Source organism: Somniosus microcephalus, unplaced genomic scaffold (genome assembly GCF_052327205.1).
Source record: "Somniosus microcephalus isolate GS21.2 unplaced genomic scaffold, FLI_Smic_1.0 unresolved_chr8, whole genome shotgun sequence".
NCBI lineage: Eukaryota > Metazoa > Chordata > Chondrichthyes > Squaliformes > Somniosidae > Somniosus > Somniosus microcephalus.
In genome coordinates this window covers 45,369,489-45,380,287 of record NW_028225186.1, presented here as the reverse complement: position 1 = coordinate 45,380,287, position 10,799 = coordinate 45,369,489, and positions in this window count along the sequence as shown.

The following is a 10,799-nucleotide window of genomic DNA, read 5'->3' as shown; positions in this document are numbered from 1 at the left end:
AGCCGTCCCCTATGGACAAGCCCTGCGAATACACAGGATCTACGTAAAATCGTAGAGCAGAAACTGATAGCCAAGTTCCGCACTCATAAGGACTGCCTCAACCGGGATCTTGGGTTCATGTCACGCTACATGAAACCCCACCTGACGTACGGTCACCCGGACTCGAGTAGTCGTTGGCTTGTTCTCTCTACAGAGATGTGGACGGATTGCTGTGATTTCCAGCAAAAAAAAATTTCTTTCTTTTTCATACAGGCCCCAGCATCTGCAACATTTGACCCCTTGTGACCCCACCTCATTGTTCTTTGATAGAAACATAGAAACATCGAAGATAGGAGCAGGGGTAGGCAATTCGGCCCTTCGAGCCTGCTCCGCCATTCAATGTGATCATGGCTGATCATCCAAATTCAGTACCCTGTCCCTGCCTTTTCCCCATATCTCTTGATCTCTTTAGCCTCAAGAAATATATCCAACTCTTTCTTGAAGATATTTAATGAACTAGCCTCCACCGCCCTCTGTGGCAGAGAATTCCACAGGTTCACCACTCTCTGGGTGAAGAAATTCCTCCTCATTTCAGTCCTAAATGGCTTGCCCCTTATCCTTAGCCTATGACCACTGGTTCTGGACTCCCCGGCCATCAGAAACATCCTTCCTGCATCTAGTCTGTCCAGACCTGTCAGAATTTTATAGGTTTCGAAGAGAGCCCCTCCCAATCTTCTAAACTCCAGTGTGTATGCTTCAATGAGGTCCACTCTCATTCTTCTGAATTCAAGAGAATACAGGCCTAGTTTACTCAATCTCTTCGCATGCGGCAGTCCCGCCATCCCAGGAATCAATCTCGTGAGCCTTCATTGCACTCCCTCTACGGAATGTATATCCTTCCTTAGGTAAGGAAGTTGGGAGGCCGGCCAGGAGTGCATTGGAATAGGCGAGTGCAGAAGTAACAAAGTCATGAATGAGGGTTTGAGCAGCAGATAAGCTGAGGCAGGGGCGGAGTCGGGCGAAGTTAGAGGTGGGGTTGCAAGTTCTCCTTCGGATTGACTAGGATGCCGAGGTTGCGGACAGTCTGGATCAGCCTCAAACAGTGGCCAGGGGGAGAGCAGGAGTCCATCACTAGTGAACAGACTTTGTGGCGGGGAACTCCCTGTGATTGGGTTACAGTACCTGGGCACTACATATTACTAGGGTACAGTCCCTGGCCAGTCCCTGTTACTGGGGTACGATCCCTGGGAATTCTCTGTTACTGGGGTACAGTAACGGGGCACGCCCTGTTACTGGGGTACAGTCCCCGGGCACTCCGTGTTACTGGGGTACAGTCCCTGTGCACTCCTTGTTAATTGCGTATGGTCCCTGGGCATCCCTGTTATAGGTTACAGTAACTGGACACACCCTGTTACTGGGGTAAGGTCCCTGGGCACTCCCTGTTACTGGGGTACTGTCCCTGGGCACTCCCTGTTACTGGGGCACAGTCCCTGGGAACTCCCTGTTATTGGGCTCCAGAACGTGGGCACTCCATGTTACTAGGGTACAGTCCGTGGCCACTCCCTGTTACTGGGGTACGGTTCCTGGGAATTCTCTGTTACAGGGGTACAGTCCCTGGGCACGCCCTGTTACTGGGGTACAGTCCTCGGGCACTCCCTGTTACTGGGGTACAGTCCTTGGGCGTTCTCTGTTACTGGGGTACAGCCCCTGTGCACTCCCTGTTAATTGCGTATGGTCACTGGGTATCCCTGTTATAGGCTACGGTTCCTGGGCACTCCCTGTTACTGGGGTACGGACCCTGGTCACTCCCTGTTACTGGGGTACGGCCCCTGGGCACTCCCTGTTACTGGGGTACGGTCTCTGGGCACTCCCTGTTGCTGTGGTACAGTCCCTGGGCACTCCCTGTTACTGGGGTACGGATCCTGGGCACTCCCTGTTACAGGGATACAGACCCTGGGCACTCCCTGTTACATGAGTGCAGGGCTGGACACTCACTGTTACTGGGGTTCGGTACCTCGGCACTCCCTGTTACTGGGGTACAGTGCCTGTACACTCCCTGTTACTGGGGTACAGTCCTGGGCACACCTTTTTACTGGGGTACAGTCCCTGGGCTCTCCCTGTTACTGGGGTTAAGTACCTAGGCACTCCCTTTAACTGGAGTACAGTCCCTGGGCACTCCCTGTTACTGGGGTACAGACCCTGGGAAGCCCTGTTTATGGGGTACGGTCCCTGGGCACTCCCTGTTATGGGGTACAGCCCCTGAGCACTCGCTGTGACTGGGATACAGTCCCTGGGCACTCCCAGTTACTGGGATACAGTCCACGGGCAATCCCTGTTACTGGGGTACAGTCCCTGTACACTCCCTGTTACTGGGGTACAGTCCTGGGCACTCCTTGTTACTGGGGTGCAGACCCTGCGCATTCCCTGTTACTGGAGTACGGTCCCTGGGCACACCCAGTTACTGGGGTACAGTCCCTGGGAACTCCCTGTGATTGGGTTACAGTACCTGGGCACTCCATATTACTAGGGTACAGTCCCTGGCCAGTCCCTGTTACTGGGGTACGATCCCTGGGAATTCTCTGTTACTGGGGTACAGTAACTGGGCACGCTCTGTTACAGGGGTACAGTAGCCGGGCACTCGCTGTTACTGGGGTACAGGCCCTGTGCACTCCCTGGTAATTGCGTATTGTCCCTGCGCACTCCCTGTTACTGGGGTACAGTGCCTGTACACTCCCTGTTACTGTGGTACAGTCCCGGGCAGACCTTGTTACTGGGGTACAGTCCCTGGGCTCTCCCTGTTGCTGGGGTACAGTCCCTGGGCACTCCCTTTTACTGGAGTACAGTCCCTGGGCACTCCCTGTTACTGGGGTACAGACCCTGGGAACCCCTGTTTCTGGGTTATGGTCCCTGGGCACTCCCTGTTATGGGGTACAGTCCCTGAGCACTTGCTGTTACTGGGATACAGTCCCTGGGCACTCCCTGTTACTGGGATACAGTCCACGGGCAATCCCTTTTACTGGGGTACGGTACCTGGGCACTCCCTGTCACTGGGATACTGTTCCTGGGCAATCCCTGTTCCTGCATTACAGTCCCTGGGCACTCCCTGTTACTGGGATACAGACCCTGGGCACTCCCTGTTACATGAGTGCAGCCCTGGGCAATCACTGTTACTGGAGTATGGTCCCTGGGCACACCCTGTTACTGGGGTACAGTCCTGGGCACTCCCTGTTGATGGGGTACAGTCCCTGGCCACTCCCTGTTACTGGGGTATGGTCCCTGGGCATTCTCTGTTAAAGGGTTACAGTCCCTGGGCACGCCCTGTTACTGGGTTACAGTCCCTGGGCCCTCCCTGTTACAGGGGTGCAGTCCTTGGGCATTCCCTGTTACTGGGGAACAGTCCCTGTGCACTCGCTGTTAATTGCGTATGGTCCCTGGGCATCCCTGTTATAGGTTACAGTCCCTGGGCACTCCCTGTTACTGGGGTACGGACCCTGGTCACTCCCTGTTACTGGGGTACGGTCCTTGGGCACTCCTTGTTACTGTGGTACGGTCTCTGGGCACTCCCTGTTGCTGTTGTACAGTCCCTGGGCACTCCCTGTTACTGGGGTATGGAACCTGGGCACGCCCTTTTACTGGGATACAGACCCTGGGCACTCCGTGTTATATGAGTGCAGGGCTGGGCACGCCCTGTTACTGTGATACGGTCCCTGGGCACTCCCTGTTACTGGGGTACAGTCCCTGGGCACTCCCTGTTACTGGGGTACAGTGCCTGTACACTCCCAGTTACTGGGGTTGAGTCCCGGCCACACCTTGTTACTGGGGTACAGTCCCTGGGCTCTACCTGTTACTGGGGTATGGTCCCTGGGCACTCCCTGTTACTGGGCAACCGTCCCTGGGCACTCCCTGTTACTGGGGTACAGTCCCCGGGATCTCCCTGTTACTGGGAAACGGTCCCTGGGCACTCTCTGTTACTGAGGTACTGTCCCTGGCCGCTCCTTTTTACTGAGTACAGATCATTGGCACTCGCTGTTACTGGGGTACAGTCCCTGGGCACTCCCTGTTACTGGGGTACAGACCCCGAGCTCTCCCTATTACTGGGTTACAGTCCCCGGGCAGTTCCTGTTACTGGGGTACAATCCCCGGGCACTCCCTGTTACTGGGGAACAGTCCCTGGGTGCTCCCTCTTACTGGTGCACAGTCCCCGGCCACTCACTGCTCCTGAGGTACTGTCCCTGGGCGCTCCCTGTTACTGGGGTACAGAGCCTGGGCACTCTCTGTTACTGGGATACAGTCCACGGGCAATCCCTGTTACTGGGGTACGGTACCTGGGCGCTCCCTGTCACTGGGATACAGTTCCTGGGCAATCCCTGTTCCTGCATTACAGTCCCTGGGCACTCCCTGTTACTGGGATACAGACCCTGGGCACTCCCTGTTACATGAGTGCAGCCCTGGGCACTCACTGTTACTGGAGTATGGTCCCTGGGCACACACTGTTACTGGGGTACCGTCCTTGTACACTCCCTGTAACTGGGGTACAGTCCTGGGCACTCCCTGTTAATGGGGTACAGTCCTTGGGCATTCCCTGTTACTGGGGAACAGTCCCTGTGCACTCGCTGTTAATTCCGTATGGTCCCTGGGCATCCCTGTTATAGGTTACAGTCCCTGGGCATTCCCTGTTACTGGGGTACGGACCCTGGTCACTCCCTGTTACTGGGGTACGGTCCTTGGGCTCTCCTTGTTACTGTGGTACGGCCTCTGGGCACTCCCTGTTGCTGTTGTACAGTCCCTGGGCACTCCCTGTTACTGGGGTATGGAACCTGGGCACTCCCTTTTACTGGGATACAGTCCCTGGGCACTCCCTGTTACTGGGGTACAGTGCCTGTACACTCCCTGTTACTGGGGTGCAGTCCCTGGGAACTCCCTGTTACTGGGGTACAGTACCTGGGTACTCCATGTTACTAGAGTACAGTCCCTGGGCACTCCCTGTGCTGCGGTACGGTCCCTGGGCTCTCTCTGTTACTGGGGTACAGTCCCCGGCATTAACTGTTACTGGGGTGCAGTTCCTGGGCGCTCCCTGTTACTGGGGTACAGTGACTGGGCACTCCCTGTTAATTGCGTATGGTCCCTGGGCATCCCTGTTATACGGCACAGTCCCTGGACACTCTCTGTTACTGGGGTACAGTACCATGGCTCTCCCTGTTACTGGGGTCCAGGCCCTGGGCTATCCGTGTTACTGGCGTACAGTCCCTGGGCACTCCCTTTTACTGGGGTATGGTCCCTGGGCACTCCCTGTCACTGGAGTACAGTCCCTGGGCTCTCCCTGTTACTGGGGACCGGTCCCTGGGCACTCGCTGTTACTGAGGTGCAGTCCCTGTGCACTCACTGTTACTGGGATACAGTCCCTGGGCACTCCCTGTTACTGGGGTACAGTACCTGGGCACTCCCTGTTACTATGCAATGGTCCCCGTGCACACCCTGTTACTGGGATACGGTCCGCGTGCACTCCCTGTTACTAGGGTGTTGGCCCTGGGCACTCCCTGTTACTGGGGTACAGTCCCTGGGCACTCCCTGTTAATGGGGTACAGTCGCTGGGCACTCCCTGTTACTGGGGTACAGTTCCTGGGCACACCCTGTTAATGATGAATGGTCCCTGTGCACTCCCTGTTACTGGGGTATGGGCCCCTCTTACTCTCTCCTGCTGCGTTATGGTCCCTGGGCACTCCCTGTTACTGGGGTACTGTCCCAGGGCACTCCCTGTTATTGGGGCACAGTCCCTGGGAACTCCCTGTTATTGGGCTCCAGAACGTGGGCACTCCATGTTACTAGGGTACAGTCCGTGGCCACTCCTTGTTACTGGGTTACGGTCCCTGGGAATTCTCTGTTACAGGGGTACAGTCCCTGGGCACGCCCTGTTACTGGGGTACAGTCCTCGGGCACTCCCTGTTACTGGGGTACAGTCCTTGGGCATTCCCTGTTGCTGGGGTACAGTCCCTGTGCACTCCCTGTTAATTGCGTATGGTCACTGGGCTTCCCTGTTATAGGTTACGGTTCCTGGGCACTCCCTGTTACTGGGGTACGGACCCTGGTCACTCCCTGTTACTGGGGTACGGCCCCTGGGCACTCCCTGTTACTGGGGACGGTCTCTGGGCACTCCCTGTTGCTGTGGTACAGTCCCTGGGCACTCCCTGTTACTGGGGTACAGTGCCTGTACACTCTCTGTTACTGTGGTACAGTCCCGGGCAGACCTTGTTACTGGGGTACAGTCCCTGGGCTCTCCCTGTTGCTGGGGTACAGTCCCTGGGCACTCCCTTTTACTGGAGTACAGTCCCTGGGCACTCCCTGTTACTGGGGTACAGACCCTGGGAACCCCTGTTTCTGGGTTATGGTCCCTGGGCACTCCCTGTTATGGGGTACAGTCCCTGAGCACTTGCTGTTACTGGGATACAGTCCCTGGGCACTCGCTGTTACTGGGATACAGTCCACGGGCAATCCCTGTTACTGGGGTACGGTACCTGGGCACTCCCTGTCACTGGGATACTGTTCCTGGGCAATCCCTGTTCCTGCATTACAGTCCCTGGGCACTCCCTGTTACTGGGATACAGACCCTGGGCACTCCCTGTTACATGAGTGCAGCCCTGGGCACTCACTGTTACTGGAGTATGGTCCCTGGGCACACCCTGTTACTGGGGTACCATCCCTGTACACTCCCTGTAACTGGGGTACAGTCCTGGGCACTCCCTGTTGATGGGGTACAGTCCCTGGGAACTCCCAGTTATTGGGCTCCAGTACGTGCGCACTCCACGTTATTAGGGTACAGTCACTGGCCACTCCCTGATACTGGGGTATGGTCCCTGGGCATTCTCTGTTAAAGGGTTACAGTCCCTGGGCACGCCCTGTTACTGGGTTACAGTCCCTGGGCCCTCCCTGTTACAGGGGTACAGTCCTTGGGCATTCCCTGTTACTGGGGAACAGTCCCTGTGCACTCGCTGTTAATTGCGTATGGTCCCTGGGCATCCCTGTTATAGGTTACAGTCCCTGGGTACTCCCTGTTACTGGGGTACGGACCCTGGTCACTCCCTGTTACTGGGGTACGGTCCTTGGGCACTCCTTGTTACTGTGGTACGGTCTCTGGGCACTCCCTGTTGCTGTTGTACAGTCCCTGGGCACTCCCTGTTACTGGGGTATGGAACCTGGGCACGCCCTTTTACTGGGATACAGACCCTGGGCACTCCGTGTTATATGAGTGCAGGGCTGGGCACTCCCTGTTACTGTGATACGGTCCCTGGGCACTCCCTGTTACTGGGGTACAGTCCCTGGGCACTCCCTGTTACTGGGGTACAGTGCCTGTACACTCCCAGTTACTGGGGTTGAGTCCCGGCCACACCTTGTTACTGGGGTACAGTCCCCGGGATCTCCCTGTTACTGGGAAACGGTCCCTGGGCACTCTCTGTTACTGAGGTACAGTCCCTGGCCACTCCTTTTTACTGAGTACAGATCATTGGCATTCGCTGTTACTGGGGTACAGTCCCTGGGCACTCTCTGTTACTGGGGTACAGACCCCGAGCTCTCCCTATTACTGGGTTACAGTCCCCGGGCAGTTCCTGTTACTGGGGTTCAATCCCCGGGCACTCCCTGTTACTGGGGTACAGTCCCTGGGTGCTCCCTCTTACTGGTGCACAGTCCCCGGCCACTCACTGCTCCTGAGGTACTGTCCCTGGGCGCTCCCTGTTACTGGGGTACAGAGCCTGGGCACTCTCTGTTACTGGGATACAGTCCACGGGCAATCCCTGTTACTGGGGTACAGTACCTGGGCGCTCCCTGTCACTGGGATACAGTTCCTGGGCAATCCCTGTTCCTGCATTACAGTCCCTGGGCACTCCCTGTTACTGGGATACAGACCCTGGGCACTCCCTGTTACATGAGTGCAGCCCTGGGCACTCACTGTTACTGGAGTATGGTCCCTGGGCACACACTGTTACTGGGGTACCGTCCTTGTACACTCCCTGTTACTGGGGTACAGCCCTGGGCACTCCCTGTTAATGGGGTACAGTCCTTGGGCATTCCCTGTTACTGGGGAACAGTCCCTGTGCACTCGCTGTTAATTGCGTATGGTCCCTGGGCATCCCTGTTATAGGTTACAGTCCCTGGGCACTCCCTGTTACTGGGGTACGGACCCTGGTCACTCCCTGTTACTGGGGTACGGTCCTTGGGCACTCCTTGTTACTGTGGTACGGCCTCTGGGCACTCCCTGTTGCTGTTGTACAGTCCCTGGGCACTCCCTGTTACTGGGGTATGGAACCTGGGCACTCCCTTTTACTGGGATACAGACCCTGGGCACTCGCTGTTATATGAGTGCAGGGCTGGGTACTCCCTGTTACTGTGGTACGGTCCCTGGGCACTCCCTGTTACTGGGGTACTGTCCCTGGGCACTCCCTGTTACTGGGGTACAGTGCCTGTACACTCCCTGTTACTGGGGTGCAGTCCCTGGGAACTCCCTGTTACTGGGGTACAGTACCTGGGTACTCCATGTTACTAGAGTACAGTCCCTGGGCACTCCCTGTGCTGCGGTACGGTCCCTGGGCTCTCTCTGTTACTGGGGTACAGTCCCCGGCACGAACTGTTACTGGGGTGCAGTTCCTGGGCGCTCCCTGTTACTGGGGTACAGTGACTGGGCACTCCCTGTTAATTGCGTATGGTCCCTGGGCATCCCTGTTATACGGCACAGTCCCTGGACACTCTCTGTTACTGGGGTACAGTACCATGGCTCTCCCTGTTACTGGGGTCCAGGCCCTGGGCTATCCGTGTTACTGGCGTACAGTCCCTGGGCACTCCCTTTTACTGGGGTATGGTCCCTGGGCACTCCCTGTCACTGGAGTACAGTGCCTGGGCTCTCCCTGTTACTGGGGACCGGTCCCTGGGCACTCCCTGTTACTGAGGTGCAGTCCCTGGGCACTCACTGTTACTGGGATACAGTCCCTGGGCACTCCCTGTTACTGGGGTACAGTACCTGGGCACTCCCTGTTACTATGCAATGGTCCCCGTGCACTCCCTGTTACTGGGATACGGTCCCCGTGCACTCCCTGTTACTAGGGTGTTGGCCCTGGGCACTCCCTGTTACTGGGGTACAGTCCCTGGGCACTCCCTGTTAATGGGGTACAGTCGCTGGGCACTCCCTGTTACTGGGGTACAGTTCCTGGGCACACCCTGTTAATGATGAATGGTCCCTGTGCACTCCCTGTTACTGGGGTATGGGCCCCTCTTACTCCCTCCTGCTGCGTTATGGTCCCTGGGAACTCCCTGTTACTGGGGTACTGTCCCTGGGCACTCCCTGTTACTGGGGCACAGTCCCTGGGAACTCCCTGTTATTGGGCTCCAGAACGTGGGCACTCCATGTTACTAGGGTACAGTCCGTGGCCACTCCTTGTTACTGGGGTACGGTCCCTGGGAATTCTCTGTTACAGGGGTACAGTCCCTGGGCACGCCCTGTTACTGGGGTACAGTCCTCGGGCACTCCCTGTTACTGGGGTACAGTCCTTGGGCATTCCCTGTTGCTGGGGTACAGTCCCTGTGCACTCCCTGTTAATTGCGTATGGTCACTGGGCTTCCCTGTTATAGGTTACGGTTCCTGGGCACTCCCTGTTACTGGGGTACGGACCCTGGTCACTCCCTGTTACTGGGGTACGGCCCCTGGGCACTCCCTGTTACTGGGGTACGGTCTCTGGGCACTCCCTGTTGCTGTGGTACAGTCCCTGGACACTCCCTGTTACTGGAGTACGGATCCTGGGCACTCCCTGTTACAGGGATACAGACCCTGGGCACACCCTTTTACATGAGTTCAGGGCTGGACACTCACTGTTACTGGGGTTCGGTACCTCGGCACTCCATGTTACTGCGGTACAGTGCCTGTACACTCCCTGTTACTGGGGTACAGTCCCGGGCACACCTTTTTACTGGGGTACAGACCCTGGGCTCTCCCTGTTACTTGGGTACAGTCCCTAGGCACTCCCTTTAACTGGAGTACAGTCCCTGGGCACTCCCTGTTACTGGGGTACAGACCCTGGGAAGCCCTGTTTATGGGGTACGGTCCCTGGGCACTCCCTGTTATGGGGTACAGCCCCTGAGCACTCGCTGTGACTGGGATACAGTCGCTGGGCACTCCCAGTTACTGGGATACAGTCCACGGGCAATCCCTGTTACTGGGGTACAGTCCCTGTACACTCCCTGTTACTGGGGTACAGTCCTGGGCACTCCTTCTTACTGGGGTACAGGCCCTGCGCATTCCCTGTTACTGGAGTACGGTCCCTGGGCACACCCAGTTACTGGGGTACAGTCCCTGGGAACTCCCTGTGATTGGGTTACAGTACCTGGGCACTCCATATTACTAGGGTACAGTCCCTGGCCAATCCCTGTTACTGGGGTACGATCCCTGGGAATTCTCTGTTACTGGGGTACAGTAACTGGGCACGCTCTGTTACAGGGGTACAGTAGCCGGGCACTCGCTGTTACTGGGGTACAGGCCCTGTGCACTCCCTGGTAATTGCGTATGCTCCCTGCGCACTCCCTGTTACTGGGGTACAGTGCCTGTACACTCCCTGTTACTGTGGTACAGTCCCGGGCAGACCTTGTTACTGGGGTACAGTCCCTGGGCTCTCCCTGTTGCTGGGGTACAGTCCCTGGGCACTCCCTTTTACTGGAGTACAGTCCCTGGGCACTCCCTGTTACTGGGGTACAGACCCTGGGAACCCCTGTTTCTGGGTTACGGTCCCTGGGCACTCCCTGTTATGGGGTACAGTCCCTGAGCACTTGCTGTTACTGGGATA